The sequence below is a fragment of the Lissotriton vulgaris genome, chromosome 3_1, assembly GCF_964263255.1.
Source record: "Lissotriton vulgaris chromosome 3_1, aLisVul1.2, whole genome shotgun sequence".
Taxonomy (NCBI): Eukaryota; Metazoa; Chordata; class Amphibia; order Caudata; family Salamandridae; genus Lissotriton; species Lissotriton vulgaris.
In genome coordinates this window covers 1,629,445,139-1,629,470,966 of record NC_141689.1, presented here as the reverse complement: position 1 = coordinate 1,629,470,966, position 25,828 = coordinate 1,629,445,139, and positions in this window count along the sequence as shown.

Sequence of the window (25,828 nt, the reverse complement as noted above, 5' to 3'; positions counted from 1 at the left end):
TTAAATCTTTTTTTGTCTGGGGAAAAGGGATTTGAGAAATGCCTGCTAATTTGGACTGTTGTGGTCTTATGACTCCCTCACCCAATAAATAACCTAAGTATCTGACCGTTTGAGAAGCTAGGTGACTTTTGGCTGGGTTTATTCTTAATCCATGGGAACCTAGGGTCTTAATGACTTGAAATAGGTGGGACAGATGTTGATCCCATGTATCACTGTAAATCACAATATCCTCAATATAGGCACCGGCGTACCTTTCATGGGGTCTCGATATTGTGTTCATAGCTCTTTGAAATGTGGCGGGTGCACCATGTAAGCCGAATGGAAGCATTTTGAACTGGTATAACCCATCTGGCGTTGAGAAGGCGGTTTTTTCTCTGTCTTCTTTTTTCAAGGGTATTTGCCAGTAACCTTTACATAAATCTAGGGTACTGATATATTTAGCTCTTCCTATTCGCTCTACCATTTCATCAACCCGTGGAAGGGGATAGGTGTCAAATTCAGAAATTTTGTTAACCTCCCGAAAATCTATACAAAATCTGACCGAACCATCAGGCTTTGGCACTAGTACAATGGGGGAGTTCCATTCACTCTGAGATGGTTCTATAATATCCATCTCCATCATTTTTCTGACTTCTTCTCTTATGGTTTGGCGACGAGACTCTGGTATACGATAAGGCCTCAACCGAACTCTTTTCCCTGGAGGTGTTTTGATAGTGTGTTCTACCAGAGTCGTTTTTCCTGGGACTGTGGAAAACACAGGGGCAAGGGGCTTTAAGGTCTTAATCAGGCTGTTTTTCAAATCTGGAGGAAGTTCAGGAGCAATACACTGATGAAACAATGGAGCTTGGGGTTCTACGCTATTTACTGATACAGGTACCAGCCCTTCCCATTTTTTTAGTAAATTAACGTGATAAATCTGAGATAACCGTTTATGAGGATCCATCTCAATTCGATAAGTAACTGGGGTCACTTGTTCTATCACCTTATACGGACCCTGCCATTGTCCCAGAAGTTTCTGATCTGAGGAAGCCATCATAAGTAATACATGGTCTCCCACTTGAAAAGTCCTCTGCTTGGTTCCTTTGTCATATTGAATCTTTTGGGCAGACCGTGCATTCTCTAGGCTATTTTTGACTATCTCCCTGATTTGTCTCAAGTGAGTTTTTAAGTTCGAGACATATTCTGGAAGGGTACGTGTATTGTCTGGTTCTTTCTCCCATTGTTCTTGGGCCATATCCGATAAAGTGCGGGGTTTATGTCCATACAACAATTAAAAAGGGGAATATCCTGTACTTTTCTGCTCTTTACACCTGATAGCAAATAAAGCTAAGGGCAGTATATCTTCCCATTTTCTAGCTTCGAGAACCAGCAATTTTTTTAAAGTAGTCTTAATGGTGGCGTTATATCTTTCCACCAGCCCATCCGTTTGGGGATGGTAGGCTGCGGTCCTGAGTTGTTTGATCCCTAACTGAGTGCAAATGTCTCTCATTATTTTAGACACAAAAGGTGTCCCTTGATCAGTTAGGATCTCTTTAGGGAATCCTACTCTTGAAAACACACCAATCATTGCTTTAGATATATTGGCAGTATCTGGTCAGCGTAGGGGTATAGCCTCAGGGAATCGTGTGGCATAATCCACTAATACCAGGACATATCTACATCCACTTCTGGAGGGTTGTAGAGGTCCAATGATAGCCATGCCCACACGGTGAAAAGGTTCGTCAATGATAGGGAGGGGGCGTAGGGGTACTCTGGGAGGCTGATAACGACTATTCCTTTGGTATATAGGACATTCCCTACAATATCTTTTGACCTGCTGATATATCCCTGGCCAATAAAACTTTTCCAAAATATCTTTCTCAGTTTTCTCAACCCCGAAGTGACCTCCCAGGAGATGGCTATGTGCAAGATATAGTACTTTCTCTCTGAATAGTTCAGGGATTAATATTTACCCTTTCTGATTAGGATCTCCTTTCCTATATAATAGACCATTTTTTGTAAAGAAATAAGGACATACATGTTGTGGATCTTCCTCGCTGAAGGCCTTATTCCATGCTTCCTGAAGAACAGGATCCTCTCGTTGTGCAGCGTGGAAGTTTCTGTCTGTTTCCCATGGGTTTTCGATAGGTATAACTGGCAGCACCATGGTGTCTCTGCCTTTCTCTGCCCGTCTCTGTCTGCGACTCTTCCGAGGTTTGGAAGTCGGCCATTCTCTATCAACCTCTCGGGAGAAAGGGGCAGTTGCTAGCCACTCCTCCTCAGGTAATGAGGACCCCTCTAACAACTGTGGCAATTTAGGATAATCGTTTCCTAGAATGGCCTGTTCAGGTAGCTGTGGTATTAATCCTACAGTTAAGGAGGTCCCGGTATCGTGGGGATGTTGGATTTGTACTCGGGTAGTGGGATATGGCTTTATATCTCCATGTACACACTTGATGGCTACCACCCCGTCTATAGGACCGAGGTTGTTTCCAAGCTCTTGTGGCCTGACAATGCTATGCAGACAACCAGTGTCAGCTAAATCAGTAACGGGTTGTCCGTTTACAGTTACCGTACACCTATATGGTGGAGTCTTCTTTTCTGTGGGGGAGCAGTAATAGTTACAGGCCATCCCTATCTCCATAGGTTCTTCTTTTTGTGGACAAAATTTGGCAATATGCCCCATACCCCCACACTGATAACATTGAGGTCCCACTGAGGGTGGCCTGATAAATGGGACAGCGAGTAGAGGGCCACTGTGCATAATTGGAAAGGATTCAGGCTTCTTAACTACTATGGGTCGAGGTGGTCGGTGGTTAACACTTCCCCCTGTTTTCCCAGCCGTGTCTTCTCGTCCTTTTTGAAAGTCCTGGGCTCGGCTATATGCACTAGCTATCTCTACGGCTGTTTCTAAAGTAAGATTAGCCTGTTGTCGAACCCACCGTTGAATAGGAGGTGAGGTACTGTTCTAAATATATCTTGGCCGTGATCCCATCCTTATCGGTGGTTGCAGGTTTTAGCCAGCGATCTGTCATGTCCTTCACCCTAAAATATAGAGCACGAGGGGTCTCTTGTGGTCCTTCCTTCATGTGTCGCAACTTTATCCTATATGTTTCATCGTCTATTCCTAACCGTTCTAGAATACATTTCTTGATATCAGCATATGGCACATTTCCTTGGAGAGTAGCTGCTTGATAAGCTGCTTGTAAGTTTCCAGATAATAGGGGACCCAGAAATTGGCCCCATTTGTCTGCCGGCCTTGATGCTGCGGTGGCCATTCTCTCAAAATTGCTAAAAAAGAAATCGGGGTCCTCTCCAGCCACATAACGTTGCAAGACTACGGATGGCAAAGTGGTAGGTCCTCTTTGATGTCCAAGGACCTCAGTAAGCTTGTCTAAGGCTGCTCCTTGGGTTTGTCCCTGTCCAGCTAATACTTTCTGGATTTTGTCGCGGTCTTCTTCTACCACCGTTAGGAAACATTCCATAACTTTCCCTAGATGTTCTTGATTCTCGGCCATCTTCGCTAAAGCAGCCTCCATTTTGCCTCTCAATCCCACTTCTGACACCACTTGTGGGAGGGCAGGTTTGATATACAGGCGAGGAGGCTTGAGAAGTGGTTTTGCAGTAAGTGGTTTATTGAAAACAGATGTGGTTGGGATTGAAGATTTAGATAGTCCCTGGCGTTCCTCCTCGTCAGATGAATCTGCAGATGAGCTGGATGTCTTGCTTTCCTTCTCCTGGTCTCCACGGTGGTCGTCCCGGAGGCTCATAGGAGGGGAATGAGACAGAGAAAGGTACTGTAAGTATTCTGTTTTCTTGTTTAGTGTTTTGGTTTCCTACACCACACCGTCGTGCTCACTATAAGGATGAAATTGTGATGAGAACAAGGGAAGTAGGAATTAAGGTTCTTGTGGGCCCAAGAAATAAGTGAGAAAGGAGAAAACAGGGGTGAGGGTTAGGGTCCTAACATCGTGTTCAGGAATAATACAAGATCAGCAGTTAGATCTCAGCACCCCTAGAATGATGGTATAACCAGTGAAGAAAGTAAGTGTAGATCAGGTGGTCGAAGTCTTAGGGGTCATGCAGCGTTTATCAAACACATATACCCTTGATGCGTTTAACCAGTGAAGATATGCAGTATAAATCAGGTGGTCGAGGTCTTAGGGGTCATGCAGCGTTTATCAAACACCTTTACCCTAATGCGTATCTTCAGTGCCTTTGCTGCCTACCGGACATCACCTCCCGCTTCCCTCCTCAAAACATATAGAATAAAGAATAAAATAACTTACAGGCCCCGCCGCAACTCTCATCCGAGTTGCGGCCGCTCTTCAGCCTCCTCCGGGCACCACCAGTCTTCACACCAGCTCTCGTCCCCGTCCTGGCTTCCTGGTATCCCGGTGTTTCGTCTCTCGGGTCCCGCGTCTTCACTCCGCTCTCATGGGTCTTCAGGCTTTGAAGTAACGGGTCCCGCGTCTTCTCTCCGCTCTCTCCGTGCTATGTCGGGTCCCGCGTCTTCTCGGCGTCTCCTCTCTCCTCCCACGCCACTGACGACCTCCTCCCTTTGACCTTCGAGCCTTTTCATTGGTTCGAGGCCGTCACTTCCTGTTGCCGTCCAATCCACTTCCGGGTCACGCCGCTGGTCGCGTTCCTGTGGAAAACAAGTAGATGGTGGAAGTCCCGTGTTTTGCTTCCGTGTTGGTTCCCGAGTAAACGGTGCTCCATCCAGTGTATTAAAGGTAAGCCCCGGGTCTTCCTCACAGTTATCATTTCATATGAGTGGCACATTTTTTTTATTATCTGGACATGTTTCAGAGACTAATATCTTAAATGTATGTGCCTAGCGGGAGTTTTATTCTGAAGTTGTTATTCAGTATACAAATGATTTCCTTTTAAATTTAAATTGTATTATCGATCTGTTTGCGAGATTGAATTATAAATACAGATAATCCGCTTTTCTTTTCTTGTTGTAGTATATCCAGATAAACTAATTCACTATGACAGCATACTAGATTATTCCAACAAGTATTTTATTATCAATCTGTAAAATCCCTGGAATTCAAAGGAAACTTAATTTGCATTGCATTTGGTAGTCCTTCCAGAGGTCTTTTAATTATGCAGTCCTATAAATAAAAAATAAGCTTCTTTACTATTGGTTTAAAATGTTGTGAGAAAGTGTCTCTTTTTTGTTTGCTGCTGATTTTTTGAATATGTGCACTGGGACACTGCTAACCAGGTCCCAGTGCAAGTGCTCTGACCGATGAAACATGTTGAAATTAGTTAACACCTAATTTTCATATGGAACGTTCTATTTCACCTATTTAATACAACACTACGATTCTTGACAAGAGAACACATTCCTTTTAAATAATAAGTCACCATATGTAGGCCTTGCAGCGCACAAAACAGGGTGCATGATATTTGATAGTATGGCGTGCCGAAATTTAAAGTTAGGAGTCCTTACAGTGACTAGAATCTAGACGCTATCTTCACTGTAGCATGGTTGGCTGAGCCATAATCAATAACTGGAAAACAATATTAACTATTATTGCTGCTATTACTGAATTTGATTAAATCACTATTTTTCCAATTTATTAAAACTCGGATTCAACGATGAAGCCAGCTTTTTCAATAAATATTACACTGAAATAACTTTCAGAAAGTTAAAAGTTTTCTGTGAAAAGCTCCTGCAAGCTAGTTTGCATTAGCTCTCTAGTTGTGGCCCAGTGAGTACTCAATGTGGTGTGAAAGCTTCTCCCAGAGGAAACTTAATGGATAATGTGTGGAGAGAGGTTTAAAGTTTGAACTAACGGGAGGCCAGTTGAAGTGTACCCATGAACTTAATTTACTTCAAAGGTGCTTCATAGTCACAAGCAAATGTTAGATGACCCCTAGAAAGGCTACAGCTATCCCCATCCCAGTCAAACAGACACCAGGCCCAGTGGAGGGAGAACTGCCCACTGAACTGGTTTAATGTAGCCATAGAGGAGGGCACTGCTCATTACCCTGGCCACACCTCTGGCTGACAATACACGTTCCTCACAAGGGTAGACGGTTTTTCTCATCTTGGATTTTAGGAGTGATGGGCACTCTAGGATTGTTGGAGGTAGGGCACACATAAATTGCTGCAAAAGTGGGTTGGGTTGGGTTGATCTTGGGGAATGTCATCCCTTTAGTTAGGGAGGGGCCAGGAGCCAATCTTTCCCACTAGCTAATGTTAAGCATAAATGTGGCTACTCCAGGCACTGACTTCAGAACAATTTATGGATTTGTGGAAGAACAGAATAGGGATAGTCTGTGACCTGAGAGAAGCCCTGAATGAATGAAACTGCTCCCCCTTGTACCCAGGTCAAAATAGTGTACTCCAAGCATTAGTTGCCTGATCTGCAGTGTTGCTACAGGGCTACCAAAATCTACAAGAGGCTTTTTCCTGAAGTTCAAAGTTGACCAGTACCAACTGGACCTGACCTGCACCTGGCTGGTGGCCTCTGCAGGAGTAAGACTTGACACCCACATGCTGTTCCTAAGGTCCTGGAAATGTTGGCGGTGTCTAACTGGGCATCTACTACCACTCCTGAAAACCTGGGACTTATTAGTTATTCAATGTTCAACATTACTGTAATTACATTCTCAAGTATAAACTCATTTGATCACATGTGGTAAATAAAATACACCGTCTGGGAAGTTATCCTTTGAAAGACAAAGATACAGCCAGCAATTGATTGGAGAATCGCCTAAGTTCTGATATGGAAAGTGGACTGCATTGTGATACAGTGATATATGTGTATCTTGAGTTCTTTCCAAAACTGGAGCAGGCCTGTGGCCATGATAATGAATATCAGGGTCTTGTTGCAGATCCTGGATACATACCTGGAGAAGGCTTGTTCACTTGTTTTTTTTTTCTTTTTCACACATCGCACTACAGGTATGCCAAAAACAACAGCAGAAAGATGAACTTGCGAGCCAAATGGTCAGGGATTTCAATTTGGACATCTTTCTAGATGATGCAACAGGTATTCAAGATAGTGCAGACCAAAATGGGGAGAGAGTGGAGTTCCATCAGGCTATAGGTGATGTGGTCAACTTCCTCAGGCCCTTGATGAGGTGTGCTCCAGCATGTAGAATGCTCTTAAGGGCAACCAGTGTAGGGTCTCGGGGGGATGTGAAGTCGTACCTTGAAACCACCCTGGTGCACGAGCAAAAGGGCTTGAATTGTAGTCCAGAACTGGCTTTGTGGGAGGAATAGTTTCAATTCTGTGTGTAGAGACATCTGGTAACAGGCACTCTTGTGTATTTTTTTAAGGTCGGAATGCATGAATATGGTGAACCTAAATGACATGGTGTCACTATAATAATGGTGATAGAAAGCCTCAGCTTGTGATGGGTGTTTCTGGTGTTTGATGATCACACTCAGGCCTGTACCACAGGACCTATCCATGTGTTGAAATAGGATATGCTAGTAGCTGATGGACATGACAAACTGATGTTAGGGCACCAAACATGCATTTAGTAAAAATGAAAAATGTGCATTGGTGGGTGCCTTTAACTAAGTTTTTCCACAGCTGGGTTAGAAATCTGAATTCTGTGGCTCTTGGGGGGGTACCCGCCAGTTTGTGACTCTCTGCCGGTGAACTGGGAACTCGTACCTAGCTCCAGGGGTATTGCTATCTTGCTACTCTAAAATGATCCTGCGTTTTAAAAAATAACATTGTTTTACAATCGAACGCGCAGTGCTGCCTAAAGTTTGAGTAACTGGGAACTCATACATAACACCGGGAGTACTGCTATCTTGCTACTCTAAAATTATCCTGCTTTTTAAAAAATAACATTGTCTTACAATTGATTCTATTTTACTAATCACTAAGCAATTTTATCTTCCTAGATACATTTTTAAGTTGAATATTGTATGAATTTGATATATTAATTTGAATCGCACTTTATTTGAAGTTCGCGCTCACGAGTGTAGCGTTGCCTTGATGTACAGCTGCTTCCTGAGGGTCCCGCAAGTTAGGGTGGGCCGCCATTTTCTGGGTTAGAGCTCCAGTTGTTTGAGCCTTCCCGTCCTTGCAAATCCCATAAAAAGAGAATGATGACGCGACCGCGCTTCGGACGCGCGTAGTGGACACGCCAAAGGCAATCCCTTCTGCGCCCGTCCGCGGCCCGACTACGCCATGAGCCATTCCCCTTGGCCCAAATTTCTGGTATTACTTACTCTAAATCAACTTTGATGAACCTTCAATATAATGGTGAGCACAATTTATGTCAGCCTATCTTTCCGAGCACTGACTCCCAGCCACCAGTTATAGTTACCTGGAAATTTTACTGGCATAAAACCATTGAAATTCCCACGTTATAGTTAGTTGGACTCACTATAACTTGCGCGTGAGATGCATGCTGATGACATCACATATTACATCACTCATGACATGGTCAGTGACATCACTCATGACATGACTGATGACACCATCCTTGTGACAGAGAGACTGACCTCCTTTCACTGTAAAGTAACCCTTGAAACAAATATTAAAAAATAGAAACTAACATTTTCAAAAAAGTGGAGATACCTATACCAGTTACAACAACCAATTCAGTAATTCCACCATTTACATACACATCCACTCATTCACCAACAGTTCTATATAGTCAGTCATACATATACTCACTCATCATATGTAGGGAGATACCTATACATCCGTTAACACACCGACAGTCTTCCATAAGTTGCTCACACACATATTCACACATGCAAATAAAATATTGAACATCCATTTTTTTGCATATACAGCTATACACACACTACCACCTTACTTCTAAGGAAACTTACACATACTTACTCTCTTAAACAATCACTTATAGAAACACATACTTATTTAAACAAGAACTCTTTCAATGTCTGACTCTCACATATACTCACTTATATACACCAATACTCACATATACTAGATTAAAACATATGTAGTTACTGATAAAGACACTAGTAAGACAGTCATTCACTTACTAATACATACTTATACACACTCACTCACCCATACAGTCCGGCACATATGCTGTCTTCAAAACACATACAAACAGTGAGTCAGTCATTGATGCAACTGTGTGCTAAGTAACACCCCCACCAAATCATACAGACATTTATACTGATACTAAAAAAACATCTAATAAGCCATAGAAACACACATGTAGCTACTCACCAACCCATGCACCCACTTATACACAAAGTGAAACACTGATACAAACATTTAAATATTGAAACAATACTCGCTAATATATGTATTCACTATGATACACTTAATAAGCCAGTTAACCAATCATTTTTTTTAAAACATCCATTATGACACTTATTTAAACATGTATTCTTCCATTGACCTTTACATATACATATATAAAACATGTTTATTTTTCAGAAAGGCACACATTCACTGGATGGTGTCATCAGTGATGTCATGAGTGATGTCACTGACCATGTCATGCATTTCACGCGCAAGTTATAGTGAGTCCAACTAACTATAACGTGGGAATTTCAATGGTTTTATGCCAGTAAAATTTCCAGGTAACTATAACTGGTGTGAAACCTATGGTTCTTTCAGTGAATTTAATAGGTTTTTTAAATGCTAATTCCTAACTATAACTGGTGTGAAACCTATGGTTTTTCAGTGAATATATATATATATATATATATATATATATATATATATATAATTCACAGTCCTGCTCCGCTACATCTGCACACGGAAAGAACTCCAATCTGCATAAACGAAACCCACAGGTACAGACCACTCCACAGCGCGAAGAGTATATTCACAGAGGTTTATTTACACGCAATCGCCAGCATGACGCGTTTCGGTCACTACACGGTGACCTTGATCACATGCCAAACAAAACCAATGAAATTGCTTATAAAGGGTGACCAATTAACACAAAAAGCGGGGCAAACATGTTAATGGAAACTGAAGAAATACTGAATTGTAGTTCATCCAAAGTGCAAGAAAACAGATCCATATTTACAACGGTTTAAAAAAATAAGTATATACAATCAGAAGTGGGTCTAAATGTACACATACCGAAAAATCTGAATATATACATATTAACAATTTTTTTGCATATATATTTGTACAATATTTACAAATAGCAAATCTGTTATCCTTACATCCGATTAGATATATATATGCACAATGTTGATTCAATTTTAGAATCTTTAGTTCACAGGATGATAGTATAGAAAATTCATAGTTTGCCACTGAAAGTTGCCCGCTAAAGTGCTAGTGTTAACAAAAGTGTTCCCAAATTAGCAAAACCCTAGTGCAAAAAATATAAAGTGCCCAAGTGCTGATGAAGCCAACTTAGGAGTCAGGTCCCTGACCCCTAATACCACATGAACGGCTGGCCAAAATATTGTAAAGTGAATAAGGAAATTGGTAAAGAGAAACTCAAGTTGAACCATGTTGTACCCTGTTAGGAGGTTTACATGTTTATCAACACTCATTAAAGACTACCCAGGAACCCCATCTAAACACCGTGGCTGGCATGAACGGGAGACTAGTATCTTTAAATAATATTGTACATTTCACAAAAAGTGGGAAACTCATATTAGGACATAGTGCCTTAGCAATACCCCACAAAGATACTGAATGTCTACAGGAGGTAACAGCTCAGAGTGGATCAAACTTGTTCTCATGAAATGAGATATTAATATCGTAATCCACAATCAAAAATTATTCTTATTGTGAGAGGGGGAGAGAAAAGTAAAACACAGACAGCGAATACAAATATTCTCAGCTGCCCATCTAGTGGGCTAGACCATTCAGTTCACAGGTCAAATTCACTTACTCGATGTTACAAAAAACAGTGAAGGTCCTCCCCCGTGTTTAATCCATTAGGGATCCTTGAATCTAAAAGCAAGATGTATTTGCTCTCTAACTGTCTGAGGCATTTCTCTTGGTTGCCCCCTCTGATGTTCTTAGGGACTCCGTCAACTATGAAATAGCTTAGATGGTTTACATTTTTCTGATGGACCAAGCTAAAATGCCGGGCTACCGGGTATTTTTCATCAGAGTTGACTATCGCTCTGAGGTGCTGGAGTATGCGATTAAAGGCTTGCAGCTTGGTGCTCCCAACGTACTTGAGCCCGCAAGTACATTGGAGCACATATACTACAAAGTCAGATCGACAAGTGAAATGCCCTTTTATCGCAATGGGAGATAGGTCAAATGCAGATTTGTATTCCCTGGTGGAAACACCAAATTTACAGGCCCTGCACGAGACACACTTGAAAAAACCTGACTTCTCAAATAACCCCTCTTTTTTAGGCATGACCTCTGGACTAGATCTTACCAGGGCATCTCGCATCGAGGGAGCCCTTCTGAAAGTTATCGTGGGTTCCTCTGGAAGTAACGGGGCTACACTAATATCAGTTTTTAACAAGGGCCAGTGTTTTCTCAGAATGCCTCTTACTTTTCTCTCCTCGCTGTTATAGGTCGTGATCATATTCAATCTCTCAGGGACCTCAGAAAGTGATTCCTGTCTAGTTCTGATGGCTGTGGTGGAGTTTAAATATTCATCCCGGTTCAGCTCATTTGCTTTCTTAAGGGCCTCTTTGAGAGCAGTGGCCTCATAGCCCCTTGCAATGAATCTCTTGAATGCCTCAGTTTGACAATTCACTAGGTCAACCTCCGAACTGCATATCCTGCGGATACGCAGGAATTCCCCATAGGGGATGCTTTTCACGAGGTGACCGGGGTGCGCACTTCCAGCGTGTAATATAGAATTGCCCGCTGTGGGCTTTCTATGGAGTCTAGTCTCCAGTTTTCCATTCTGGACATAGATCTCAACGTCCAAGAATTGGATCATTTCTTTACTGATCTGTGACGTGAATTTAAGATTTAAAAGGTTATCATTGATGGCATTCACAAACTCAGTAGCTGATTCCACAGATCCTCTCCACACCATACAAATATCATCTATAAATCGCCAGAAGTGAGAGATTTTGTTGGGAAACTTGCTTGCGAGTGACCCCATGAGGACATGCTCCTCCCACCACCCCACATGGAGACATGCGTAGGTGGGGGAAAAACATGCCCCCATGGCCACTCCTCTTAGTTGCTGGTAAACTTCCTTGTTGTATAGGAAATAATTGTTATTTAAACAAAGATCCAACATTTTTAAAAGCATATTGCTATGTTGACTGTAGGCAATATCACGCTTACTCAAAAAGTATTTAACCGCATTCAGTCCATCCTTATGAGCTATGCTAGTATAAAGAGAATCTATATCTAGCGCTATCAGAATCGACTCATTGTCCCAAACAACATCATTAATTTTGGAAAGAAAGTGACCCGTGTCCTTAATATATGAAGGTAATGATTCAACAAACTCATGCAGGAAATGATCCACATACCGTGAAACAGATTCTAGCAAACTGCCCTGGGCCGAAATGATAGGTCGGCCGGGCACTGGAGTGATTTGTTTATGAATCTTTGGAATTAGATAAAAGAAAGGGGTGATGGGAAAGTCATTTTTCAGGAATGCAAACTCTTGTTTACTCAAAAGGCCCTCACGTCTCCAGGCATGAAGATCCTTGTGCACTTTTTCTTTGAGGCGCAGGATGTCAATAAAACTGCCCTTCCTGTAGCAAGATTCATTGCTCAAATGTCTTTCTGCTTCTGCCATATATTGGTCCCGAGGCCAGATAACCGTGTTGCCTCCTTTGTCCGCTTTATTTATTATCAGGTTCGAATCACTTCTCAACTTTTTCATGAGCTTATTATATTGTTTTTCCATAAATCTCATGCGTTTCTGTTTGCGAGAGGTGTTATGTTGCAGTTTCTTGAGTTCTTCCACCACCATATCCCCGAAGGCATCAATGTTATCCTTTGGCATTATCGGGTAAAATGTCGATGGTGGTTTAAACTTTGTAGTGCAAGGAAGGTTGGTGGTTATGCCAGCACTGTTTAAATTCTCTTGAGTCATCCCAGAGACAAATTCCTCTTCCAATGCCAATTCTTTTGCGACTAACAAAGCTTTTGTGTCAGCAATAGAGAACACTCTGGATGGTTGGGTCTCATTGACAATAGTAGAGGCTTTGGATTGCGCATTAGTTAATTTGAAGTGCTTCTTGAGTTTTAGCTTTCTTATAAATTTGAACCTATGGTTCTTTCAGTGAATTTAATAGGTTTTTTAAATGCTAATTCCTAACTATAACTGGTGTGAAACCTATGGTTTTTCAGTGAATATATATATATATATATATATATATATATATATATATATATATATATATATATATATATATATATATATTTCTTTTAGATATGATGACGATTTGAAAAGGTAGAGAAATATGTATGCATGCTTTTAATAATACGGAGAGACTTATGGTTGAGTTGTGTAATCATGTGCTGCTTTGTATTTGGCTAGGCCCAACACTCATGCAGTTATATAAACATCGAAGTACTACCAGGTCAGTCTTCCAATGATCCAGGCAGTACATATGTACTGATGCAATCACCCAGTTTATTACCCCTGCACTCATAACATCATCCAGGCACTATGAATGTACTCATTCAATCAGGCAGGTATTATCCATGCACTCTTTTAATCACCTAGCTACTATGTATAACATATATAATCTCTCAGGTACTATCCTTGCACTCCTTCTATCATATAGGTATTACCCTTGTACTAATGAAGTCACTCAGTCAGTACTCAGGTACTTATAAAATCACCCAGGCATTACCTTTGCACCCCTTCAATCACTCAGGCATTTCCTCAGTGCTCCTGCAATCACCCAAGCATTACTCATGCGGTTATAAAATCACCCACTGATTTGCCATGTACTCCATTATTCCTCCAGATAGTACTCCTTCAGTCATACAATCACTCAGGCACATATTATGTGCTACCCTTGCAGTTGTTGAATCATCCATGTTCAACTGTTGTATTTATCTATTCACCTATGCACTTCTCAATGTATTTATTTATTTCTAGATGGCAATATTTGCATACAATTATTTTAATAAAATTAATATTTTATTGAAAGATAATAAACTTCTTTTTTTAGGCATTCTTCATACATATTGAGAAATATTAGGTATGACAAGAAAAGATCAAAAGAAAAGACAACAAAGAAAACTGAACTATTTAAACGATAGAGAAAAGCAGAAAGTAGATGAAGTACAACAAGAGACGTTAAAGAAAAAGTCTTCTGGTAAGAGAAAGAAAGAATTTTTAAAAAATCTTTTAAAAAACCTAAAAGATTTTAAAAATGGCAAAAAGAGAAAGAAAACTACTACAAACAATCAGAAGGAACAGAAAAAAGGAGAAATTAATGCAAAATCTGGTTATAAGAAATCAATTCATGTTGAAAAAAGGATGAAAGAATTTAAATACATTAGGAAGAGAATGTATAAAAGTAGAGTACTACAAATGTATTGAAAGTTTGCAAGAAATATAAAAGAAGACCAGTATTTTACAAGAAGAAAGAACAGATTGAAAGTGTGGTCGAAAAGGCTTGAGAATTGAAAAGAAGACTGTTTATATTAGTATTGAAAGGAATGAAGACATTGAATAAAACAATGCAGTTTATGAAGGAGAGATGTAAAAGAAAAAGACTGGTTAATAGAACTACCTTTGGTAAAAAAAAATTGGTTGAATGGAAGCATACTTCTGGTTCAGAACCTTTTTTTAATGAAGAAAGCTATTTTTAACAAAATCCATTAGTTCATGCAGTTGATACCAGTGGTCGTTCTTTTGAAGTTAAAAACAGTTGTCCATTTGAAAAAGAAAATATGGTTGCTACAAATGTGGAAGAAGTAATAGCTGAAGAAGTTCAAGGGAGACGTTCACAAGCTCTAGTGTATAGGTGGGATTGTAGTAGTATTTGTAGTATACAACAGGAATCTATTGATATTTTATTAAATTTCTTATGAGAGTATAGTAAAAATAGTATTAAACAGAAGATTAAGAAATTACAAGGACTAGATCCTTGTAAAGTGAGAAAAAATACTGGCTTGCATGGTCATTCTCTGGATTGTCTTTCTAGAAAAGTGTGTTGAGGTACTTTTTATCATTTGAGAATGTTAGCAATACATCACTCAGAAATGGGGAAGTTAGTAAGAAGATTGTACTATGTAAAATGTCCTGCATTATGTTTAAGTGAATAAAGACTGCTCTTTTGCATGGTTCAGTATCGGATGTAAACAAAGTTTGTGATGATATACAATTTTGTTTCTTTAGCACTGAAGTAGAGTCTAGAGAAATTGAGAGTTTGATAAGTGTAGGTGTTGATGAAGAGGTCGAAGATAGTACTACTGAGAAGTTTGTAAATTTGTTGTGAAAAACCAAACTATGTTTGTATTGTTGTTGACGTACTTACTATAGAAGTCAAACTAGGAATGCTGATGTGTATTTAAAAAGTGAAAAAGAAAACAATGATAAGTGGGAGCCATTTGGTGCTTATTTGTTGGTGGAAGGTCGTTTTGAGTTGGGCAGTGATCAACATATTTGTAAATATTGTTATAGCAAATGAGAAGAGAACAGAATGGCAGCTAGAGCTGTGCATAATAAACTAGAGTTGGTAGCTATTCCTCTGGAACTGGTGGATTTAAATACATGAGTCTATTCTTATTCAATCTGTGCACACATTTCAGGATATAGTTCGTATGGAACCTAAAATAGGAAAGCTGCCTCCAACTGATTTACAAACAGGTTTAAAAGGAAGAGTTGTGTATTTACCTTTATATTTTAAGAAAAATATTGAAACTGTTCATGTACAGAGAGAGGAAATTGAACCTGTAGTTATTCTAGTCAATGGTATACCAACAAAGCGTCGGAAAATATGGCAAGAGTTAGTAGATGTCACCAAAGTTCAAACGGATACGTTATATCTCATAGAGAGCAATATTTATTATAAAAATTCATATTTGGTTGAACAAGAAATATCTTTAGGAGAAGATAGACAAATTTCAACTGGCCAAATCGAAAAAGTGGACAACTCCAGGAGAAATTTATGACCATTATAGTATACATCCTTTACATTCAAAAGAAGTGATTGGAAATCATATTTATTCCAAATGTAGAAAGCAAAGGGAACTCCCATGAGTGTTTGGGAAAGAAGTTTAGAAGTGTGTTGTTTTCCACAGCTCTTCCCCACTGGAAAATGTGTTCCATATTTATTTCATCTTCTGTTTGAAAGTGACTTGTCTGGGCTTTCATATGCAGTGAACCACATATTAAAAACAGGAGTTCATCTTACATATCTATCTGCAAAGGACTTTGTGGATAAAGTTCAACAAAGAGATGATCATTAAGAATCTCAGTTAATTAATTTGATGGCATGTCAACGTGGTACCAATGAGCACTGGTATCATCTTCATGGAGAACTTAAATGTGTATTAAGGAACTTAGGAACCCCTATGTGGTTTGTTACTTTGTGCTGTGCTGAATACCCATGGTACGATTTACTTGAATTTCTACGAGAAGCAAATTCAAATATTAAAAACATTGAATTGAATACAGTTGTGTTCCTTGAATCCTGTAAATGAGTGCAGATATTTTAATCATAGGCTTCAAGCTATGATGTCTTTTATCTGCAATAAAAATAATCCACCTCTTGGAGAAGTTTGTGATTTCTTTTGGAGAAAGGAGTACCAAGCCAGAGGTGTTCCTCATATACACATGCTATTATGGATCATGTTGCTGCTAAATTTGGAATCCATTCTGATGAAAATGTTTTGTCTTTCATTGGAGACTATGTTACCTGTTCAATTTCAAAAACAGGAGGAGAAAATAGCTTAAGACGCAAAGTTTCACAGTTTCAAAGTCATCAATGTGGGAAATATTGTAGACGGAAATACAAATCAAAAGAAAAACTATATACAAAATGTCGTTTTGGATTCCCATGTCCAGTAATTTTGAAAGGAAGAGTCAACAGTTTCATGTCAGCAGTGATGCATACTTTAACTCGAGTGAACATTCAAAGTATATTAATGACTAAAATCCAGTGATTTTTATGCTATGGAATGTAAATATGGATATCCAGTATGTTGCAGTTAATTTGATTGCTGTTGCTCGCTATGTTACATCATATATAACCAAATCTGAAAAGACGAAGTTGAAAGAATTTGGGAAGAAATTTCACTAGAGAAGACTCTATGGGGTCTATTATAAAAGCAGGCGGATCGCCTACCATTATCTGCTGCTGCCTCCCATTTCCCCCATCATATTATGATGGCCCGGGGACCCCTGTGGACAGAAAAACTGCTCGCCGGTTTTCCACCCGTCGGCGAGTCGACCGGACGGAAAAGGGACTGAATATGGTGGCGTTGTCTGCAAGACACTGCCATCCATATTACAATTCAGGTGCCGATGGGTTTTGGGGGATGGGGGTGCACATGGAGGGTACCTATGGTACCCCTCTGCATTTACATGCACAATGATGCAGGTACCGCAGCGGTGCCTGCCACGTTGTGCATGCAAATGCACAAGGTGCATCGCCCGCCACAATGTTGTGGATGGGAGATGCCACTGCTACTGTGGCACCCTAATTGCAAGTGCAGGACCTCCGCACCCCTGGCAGCCGGTCCCAGCACTGCTAGGATGGCAGGCGGCTGAAAATCTGCCTGCCATCCTAATAGTCCCCTTAGTAACAAATTGTACAGCTTTATTTTGAAGATGCTTTCCCATCGAGAGATTGGATCGTATGAATGTTCGGATCAGTTGACCTCTTCAAGTTTATATTCAAAGTCAAGAGGAATCATTTGTGTAAGTCTAGGTCTTGCTGCAACACGAAATTGAGTATTGAAGTCTGTACAAGAAATTGAATACTTAGCATTGAATAAACCGGAAAGTACAGATATTGTTAAACCGAATATGTTGGATGCCTACTATCCTAAAAGAAGTCCATGTCTGGAAAACATATGTCTCTATGATGTACTGCAATATTACAGCTTCAAGGGAAATGTTACAGAAAATATAAATGAAGAAAATGTGCAGCAATTGGATGTTATGGATGTTTGGTAAAACATACCAAAAGAAATTGTATTTATTACAGTAAACTCAGTTGTGATTCTTCAGATAAAAGGGAATTTTCTTTTTAGCACTTCTGCAACTATTCAAACCTTGGAGAAGTGAAATTGAATTCCTTGGAGATTTTGATGCAATGACGATTCTTTTAACGCATGTAAAGATAGCATTCAATGCACAGTTTTTCCAAATTATCTATAAATGTTGAATGAAGAGATTGAAGATGAAACTAGTATTGCAGCTGAAATAGCTAGAGATAGTTCCCAAGATAGTCAATGTTCTGTTCCACTAAGTCAAAATCCACTAGGACAACCAATTCTTGAAAATTAAGCAGCAATCACTATGAATGAAGAAGAAATTGCAATGCAGCAAGCACAAAAGAATAATATTGAGTTGGGAAACTCGGAAGAACAAATAAATATCCAACGAAAAGAAATATATCAGCAAGTCACACAACAGATAGAGCATGGTTTGCTGCATGAAAAAAAGAATGCTAATGCACATCAATTAAACCTATTCGAATGTATATTAGTGAGCAAGCAGGAACAGGAAAAGGTTTCTTAATTAAAGTGTTGACCAGTTATCTACACAAAACCACTGAATCACATTTATCTTTTGTTGTAACCGCTCCAGCTGGGTTAGCAGCACATAACATTAAAGGGATTACATTACATTGATTACTCCTGCTACCAGTTGAACATGGAAATAAGTTGAAAAATCACAAGCTATCTGGAGAAGCTTGTTAGGAAGGTTTGAATCTTTGACAAAATATCGACTACAAAAGTATCTACCTACCAAAATATCACAACAAAAATATCGATTACATTAATATCGAGATCCTATCTCTACCAAGGTAAGTACAAAATAATACTTATACATGTATTAAACATATTTCAAAATATATTACAATATTTAAAATGTATAAATAATGTAATAAAAACTAATAATAATGAAGATATTATAAAGATATAATACATAGTATATACTTCATTAATAATGCCTCTAATAAATTATTTATACTTATAAATAAATGAAAATATAATAAATTACAAATACATTTATATACCTCAAATAATAATATAAATAACAATAAATAAAAAAAAATCAATTCATTTTGGATAGCGTACGGGTACAAATTACTATTCCCACTCCAGAGAGTGCAACAGTAGGGAAAGTGTTGGATAGCGTAGGGTTAGCAATTACTATTCCAACTCCAGAGAGTGCAACAGTAGGGAAAGTGTTGGATAGCGTAGGGGTAAAAATTACTATTCCAACTCCAGAGAGTGCAACAGTAGGGAAAGTGTTGGATAGCGTAGGGGTAAAAATAACATACTTGATTAGCAAAATATATTTAACTAAAAAAATTGGTAAAAATACCATTTAATATTTAATTACCAATTAATAATTAATTAACAATTATATAATTAACAAAACAATTAATTAATTTTTTTTTTTACTTAAATACATTTAAATTACTTCCCACCCTATTCCCCTATGAACCCACAACCCGCTATAGAACATAATTATCAATGAATCAATTAATTAAAATGAATTACCAATTAAATAAAAATAATTATCAACTAATTAAAATTAATTTATAATACCTACTAATTAATAATTATTTAACATAATTAAATGACTTCCCACCCTATTCCCCTATAAACCCACAACCCGCTATTGAACATAATTATCAATTAATCAATTAATTAAAATAAATTACCAATTCATTACAAATAATTATCAATTAATTAAAATTAATTTATAATTCCTACTAATTAATAATTAATTTAACATAATTAAATTACTTCCCACCCTATTCCCCTATAAACCCACAACCCGCTACAGTACTAAAATACAAAATTACATAAAAATAAATTAAAAACATAATACATACATAATAATATACACAAAAATAATTTAAAAATTGATATTAGTAACATCGAAATTATTAACATCGATATTACTAACATTGATATTTAACACTTCGATATTACTAATATCGATATTAAATCTATCAATATTGCTTACCTTCTATATTATATCCCTTCGATATTTTGTCTGCATACCGGAAGGTTTAAGAGTACTCAAGAAAATGAAATTTCTGATTATTGAGGAGGTGAGGATAGTCTCAAACTTAATGATTGCCTCGTGCATTCAAGAATGCAACAGATTATATGTTTTATTTGGAGGAAAACATGCAATTGTATTCAGCAATCTATTTCAACTTACTCCTGTGAAAGGACATCCGGTTTTTAAAACACTTGTCCATGAAGACACTAAGAAATCTTTGGGAAGTATTGGAAATGTGAACATTTGGTCTCTTTTTGAATATAAAGAACTTATTAAGAATATGTGACAAGCAAGTGATGAACATTACGGAAACATTCTTCAAGATATTAGAATTGGTGTTTTGACAAAAATTGGTAAAGAAGCTTTACAAAGTTGACTACTACCAAACTTGTTCCCAAATGAAAATATTGCACCTAAAATAATGTACAAATAAATTGGGGAAAAGAAGTCTATAGTTTATCTAATACCAACACTGCAAGAGTGTTCTACATTCAATTACGAACTTTTGAAACTGGAGAAACAACCTATAGTGAAAATGGAAGCCATTGATAAAATGAAACCTGAATGAGTTACTATTCTTCTCTCAGACAAATTTTAATCAAAATCGGATTCTTCAGAAAGTCTGTATCTAAAGCCCCATTAGGATGGTGGGCGGACTCCTGTCAGCCTCCACCCTAACTGTGCCGGAACCAGCTGCCAGTGGTGCGGCGGTACCGCATCATCAATTAGGATGCCAGCACCGCCCGCCACAATGCTGTGAATGGCCGGTGTGCATTGACATGGACAACATGATAGGCACTGCGCGATGCCTGCCACCTTGTCCATGCCAATGTTGGGGGTACCATATGTATCCCCCCAAGTGCAGCCCCCCACCCCTCCCCTGGGGGCTCACAACGTGCCCCGTAGCAAATACTGCATGCCTTTCCATGGCAGAGTCTCCGCCATGGAAAGCTATGAATAATGCCACATCATAATATGGATGGCTGTGTCTTGCAGACACCGTCACCATAGTGTGTCCCTTTTCCACCCGGTTGAGATTCCGACCGGCGGAAAAGTGGCGGAAGGTCTTTCCGTCTGCCACAGTGCCCACCATACTGATATGGCATGGGGATAACCAGGAACTTATGGCAGGCGAATCGCCACCACCGGGCCGACAGGGACCACCACCGGCCCGGCGGTGGGGATTTACCCACCATCATAATGGGGCCCCAAGACTGCTGGTTTAGAAAAGACTTTATATGTATGTGTGAACTGTCTGGTAATATTACTGCGTAATTCAGATGTAGAAAAAGGTTTTGTAAATGAAGCCATGGGAAAAATTGTTAATTATGTAAATTTTCAGAACAGATATGCAATAGAAGTTTTGAAGTTTAAGGGGGATATTCTCACGAACATGTGATAAACAGAGGAAAATAAGCATAAGGCAACATTGCACATCACAGTCTATCGCGGGAAAACAACAGCGTGTTGCCATCATGGTGGTATCCAATGAATGAGGTGGGCAATGCACTGCGATGCTGGGGTAGAAGTGTGTTTTAGAAAATATTTGCAAAAGATCGTTGTTTTAAAGGTGCTCCAACTGGTGGCGTAACCGTCCGTTTACGCCAAAATGTAAACCTTAAGTATGTGTGAACACGGTCAGTGCGCACATCCCAGTGTTTGGGCACTCCCTCTGGTTCGAGAATAAATAGACTCCGTTGAATTTCCGAAATTTATTTGGTTTGATATAATCTTTTCATAAGTCTTTCATTGATGGATTAATTTCATCCGATTTATGTAACTTTGCACAAAATCATCGTTGCTCCAATGCATTTCGGGTACATAACCCTTTCTCAAGGAGCTCTGAAAATAAGAACGAACTGCATTTGTATCGTAATTGCATTATCAAAGCATAATATACAAATTCAAGCATATCCCAATGGTGAGTTTAAACAAACAAGAAGCTGTGAAAGGAAGTATGGTGGAGACTGGTAAATATTGATTAAAACGCCGGGGTAACTCAATGGTGTTGGGAAGTTATAAGCTCACCCAGGCAAAGTGAAAGGGATCTGTGGGCGGGTGACGAGTAACAGCAGTGAAAAAAATAGAGTCTAAGGAATGCTCACGTGTACTTGGAGCTGTAACGCGGTACTATAAAAATCAAAAAACGGAAGGATTAGCGATTAGGCAAACACTCAGTTCGTGAGTCTAAAAACATAGCGGAGGCTGACTGGCAGAGGCTGGACATGGCTTACCGCACAGATGTGATAGGAAGATAAGAAAACGGGGGTGTCAAAAGATATATATGCTTGTTGTTGTCCCTTCCTTCCTTCTTATCAACAGTTTCAAGGACCATAAATTTCAACTGTGCCACAGTGTGGTGGTTTTCCATGAAGTGTGTGGCCACGCTGGATTTTGTTTGCTTGGTCCTGATATTAGATTTGTGCTCGTTCAATCTGACTTTTATTTTGCGTTCTGTTTTTCCTATATAGATCTTTCCACAAGGACATTTGAGTAGATATATAAGGTTGGATGAGTCGCACGTTGCATTGACTTTCACTTTGATTTCTGTACCTCTTATGGTCCTTGAAACTGTTGATAAGAAGGAAGGAAGGGACAACAACAAGTTCCTTCTCCAAAGAGAAACTTCATGGATCTACCGTTTGCAATCTTGCAAACCTTTTGGTCTGAACGACCGGATTGAACTAAGTTGCTTCTTATGAATACCCGGCTGGGTATACAAGGACACATTCATCTTATGCGAGTTTTTTGAGATGTCATGTACTTTTTTTGAGATGTCATGTACTTATTGTTTACCTTTAATATTCACCTGTCTTTGTTATGTTCCTCCACCTCACTAATGACAATGCATATATATCTTTTGACACCCCCGTTTTCTTATCTTCCTATCACATCTGTGCTGATTACTCTCCTGTTTAGATTCCACCTTTTTACCCATTTCAATATGGCCCCCGCTTTGGACGCATTTTAGTCCTTTCTTGACTTCCATTACCGTCAACCCGGTGCTTTGTTATTACCGAGTCAGTTTCATTAGCGAGTCTTAACATCAACCCGGCGACCTCACGCAGCAGCTAACCTGTCTGGAGACCTCAACAGTCCCCCCACAAAATCCTGTTCGGTAAGCCATGTCCAGCCTCTGCCAGTCAGCCTCCGCTATGTTTTTAGACTCACGAACTGAGTGTTTGCCTAATCGCTAATCCTTCCGTTTTTTGATTTTTATAGTACCGCGTTACAGCTCCAAGTACACGTGAGCATTCCTTAGACTCTATTTTTTTCACTGCTGTTACTCGTCACCCGCCCACAGATCCCTTTCACTTTGCCTGGGTGAGCTTATAACTTCCCAACACCATTGAGTTACCCCGGCGTTTTAATCAATATTTACCAGTCTCCACCATACTTCCTTTCACAGCTTCTTGTTTGTTTAAACTCACCATTGGGATATGCTTGAATTTGTATATTATGCTTTGATAATGCAATTACGATACAAATGCAGTTCGTTCTTATTTTCAGAGCTCCTTGAGAAAGGGTTATGTACCCGAAATGCATTGGAGCAACGATGATTTTGTGCAAAGTTACATAAATCGGATGAAATTAATCCATCAATGAAAGACTTATTAAAAGATTATATCAAACCAAATAAATTTCGGAAATTCAACGGAGTCTATTTATTCTCGAACCAGAGGGAGTGCCCAAACACTGGGATGTGCGCACTGACCGTGTTCACACATACTTAAGGCCATCATGGTGGTACCATGCAATAGGTTCACGATAATGCATGAAATGTCTGCATTAAAACTAACGCCATGCCGAAAAAACGTGAAACACCAAAGCAAAAACAGAACGATGAGGCTAATTGCGATACAAACATCAGCAAAACCAGCAATAGGCCTGCGATTCCCATGCTTCATGTGGGAAAATGCTCCATAAAAGCAGATAAAAAACAGTGAGATTACAATGTACACGCACAACCCACAGCCATGACATAGAACAAATGACCATTGTCCGGCATCAGATAGGCATCTCCTCACAAACAGCCACAATGTACATTGACACGCATTCTGTATGTAACCTGGGCCAATGCGAAAACATACATGGATCACACTGTGAAACCACATCGCCTCCTCACATTGCAGAGGGACAATCAACACCCCCTGTACACAAACGTGCCATGTCTATGATCAAACAATAATGAAAGCATGAACTAATGTTGGGGCAGTGGCTGCCCCTTACATACATTTTGCCCATGACGTGGTACTTGAGTCACAGGGTGCATCCCTGCATCATGGCGGCAAGTATCAGAGTCCAAAAGAAGCCCTGTTGTCACTTGTAGGCCACAAATGACAGTTAAAATGGAATGATTTGGGACACATGTGTAACGCCGAAGAGTGGGATACCGTAACAATTGTGACACACAGAACTGACAGCTTGAATACGTGACACCCTAAACAGTCTTACTGCACATAGGTGACACACCCACCATCCATCAACAAATTCTAAAATTGCTAGCACTAAATGTCGCACCCACACTTGTTTGTGTGAAGTGCCTGTACAGATGAGTGACATGCACACAGGGAATGTGTCTTGGAATGCATTTATTTGCACTTGCTGTGCCTCTGGTCATTCATCATACATTCCCATGATTGTTAAGAACTGTCACAATGTGACTTCAACATAAGAAGAAATTGTCAATGATGGTGTTCCTACGGGCTATTCCTGCTGCGACGGCAGTGGGGTGTGGTCCTCATCTTCCTTCTCATTGCCTGGTACATCTGGCACTTGTATCCATTGGGCATTGCATACACATATGTTGCGCAACACACAACATGCAACAATGATCTTGCACACGATGTCTGGGCTGTACAGGAGTCTTCCACCTGCGACGTCCAGGCACCTGAAACGTGACTTCAACACGCCAATGTGTGCTCCATGATGCCCCTGGTACATTTGTGGGCCAAATTGTACTGCCTCTGGACCTGTGTGTTTGGGGCTCAGAGGGATGTCATCATCCAGAGTGCATATTCTCGATCACCTGTGACAGTGCAGAAAGACACGTACTGCATGTGTTGGCAGGCTCACTGGTACATTGGTGTGTGATATGTGTGAGTTAGTGATTCCAGTATGACATGAACTGCTTGTTGCAAATAAGCGGCATCAATGTGTATTGCGTAGCCTCACTGCCGCTCCTCCCTCCCCCGAGCATAGTCACTAGTGTGCGCAGCGTAGCTGCATCACTTGCACCCGTATGGCACACCATTGTTATGCCTGTCTGTGCATGTCCACAATCCTGACTACGACACTGTGATGATGTGCGCTGAAGGTGGCCGGCCACGTGTGTGTAGGCCCATTGTAAGGACAGGGCTGACACAGATGTGGGTCACCTGCCTGGCTGAATTTGCATTCGGTGGTGGGTAGACATTTGGTGCATGCTGTGCTAATAGGTGCTGGAGCAGGAAAGGGTCCGGCTGCTGGGTCTTTAATCAGGTGAGTGCTGGGGCGGGAAAGGGTCCGGCTGCTGGGTCTTTAATCAGGTGAGTGCTGGGGCGGGTAAGGGTCCAAAGCACTGGCGATAGTAATTTCGAAGCAAAGCGCCACCTAAAAGTCGGGTGGGGTTTAACCCCTCCCATGCTGGTGACGAACCCCAACCGTCATGCCCCGCGGTGGGTGTGTGTTGATGATGGCTGGGGTTTGTCACGGCCCGCCCTGTTTTTTTGTTTACCGCACAGCGGTAAAATTGCAGCCGCAGCGAGGGGGTTAAATAGCAGTA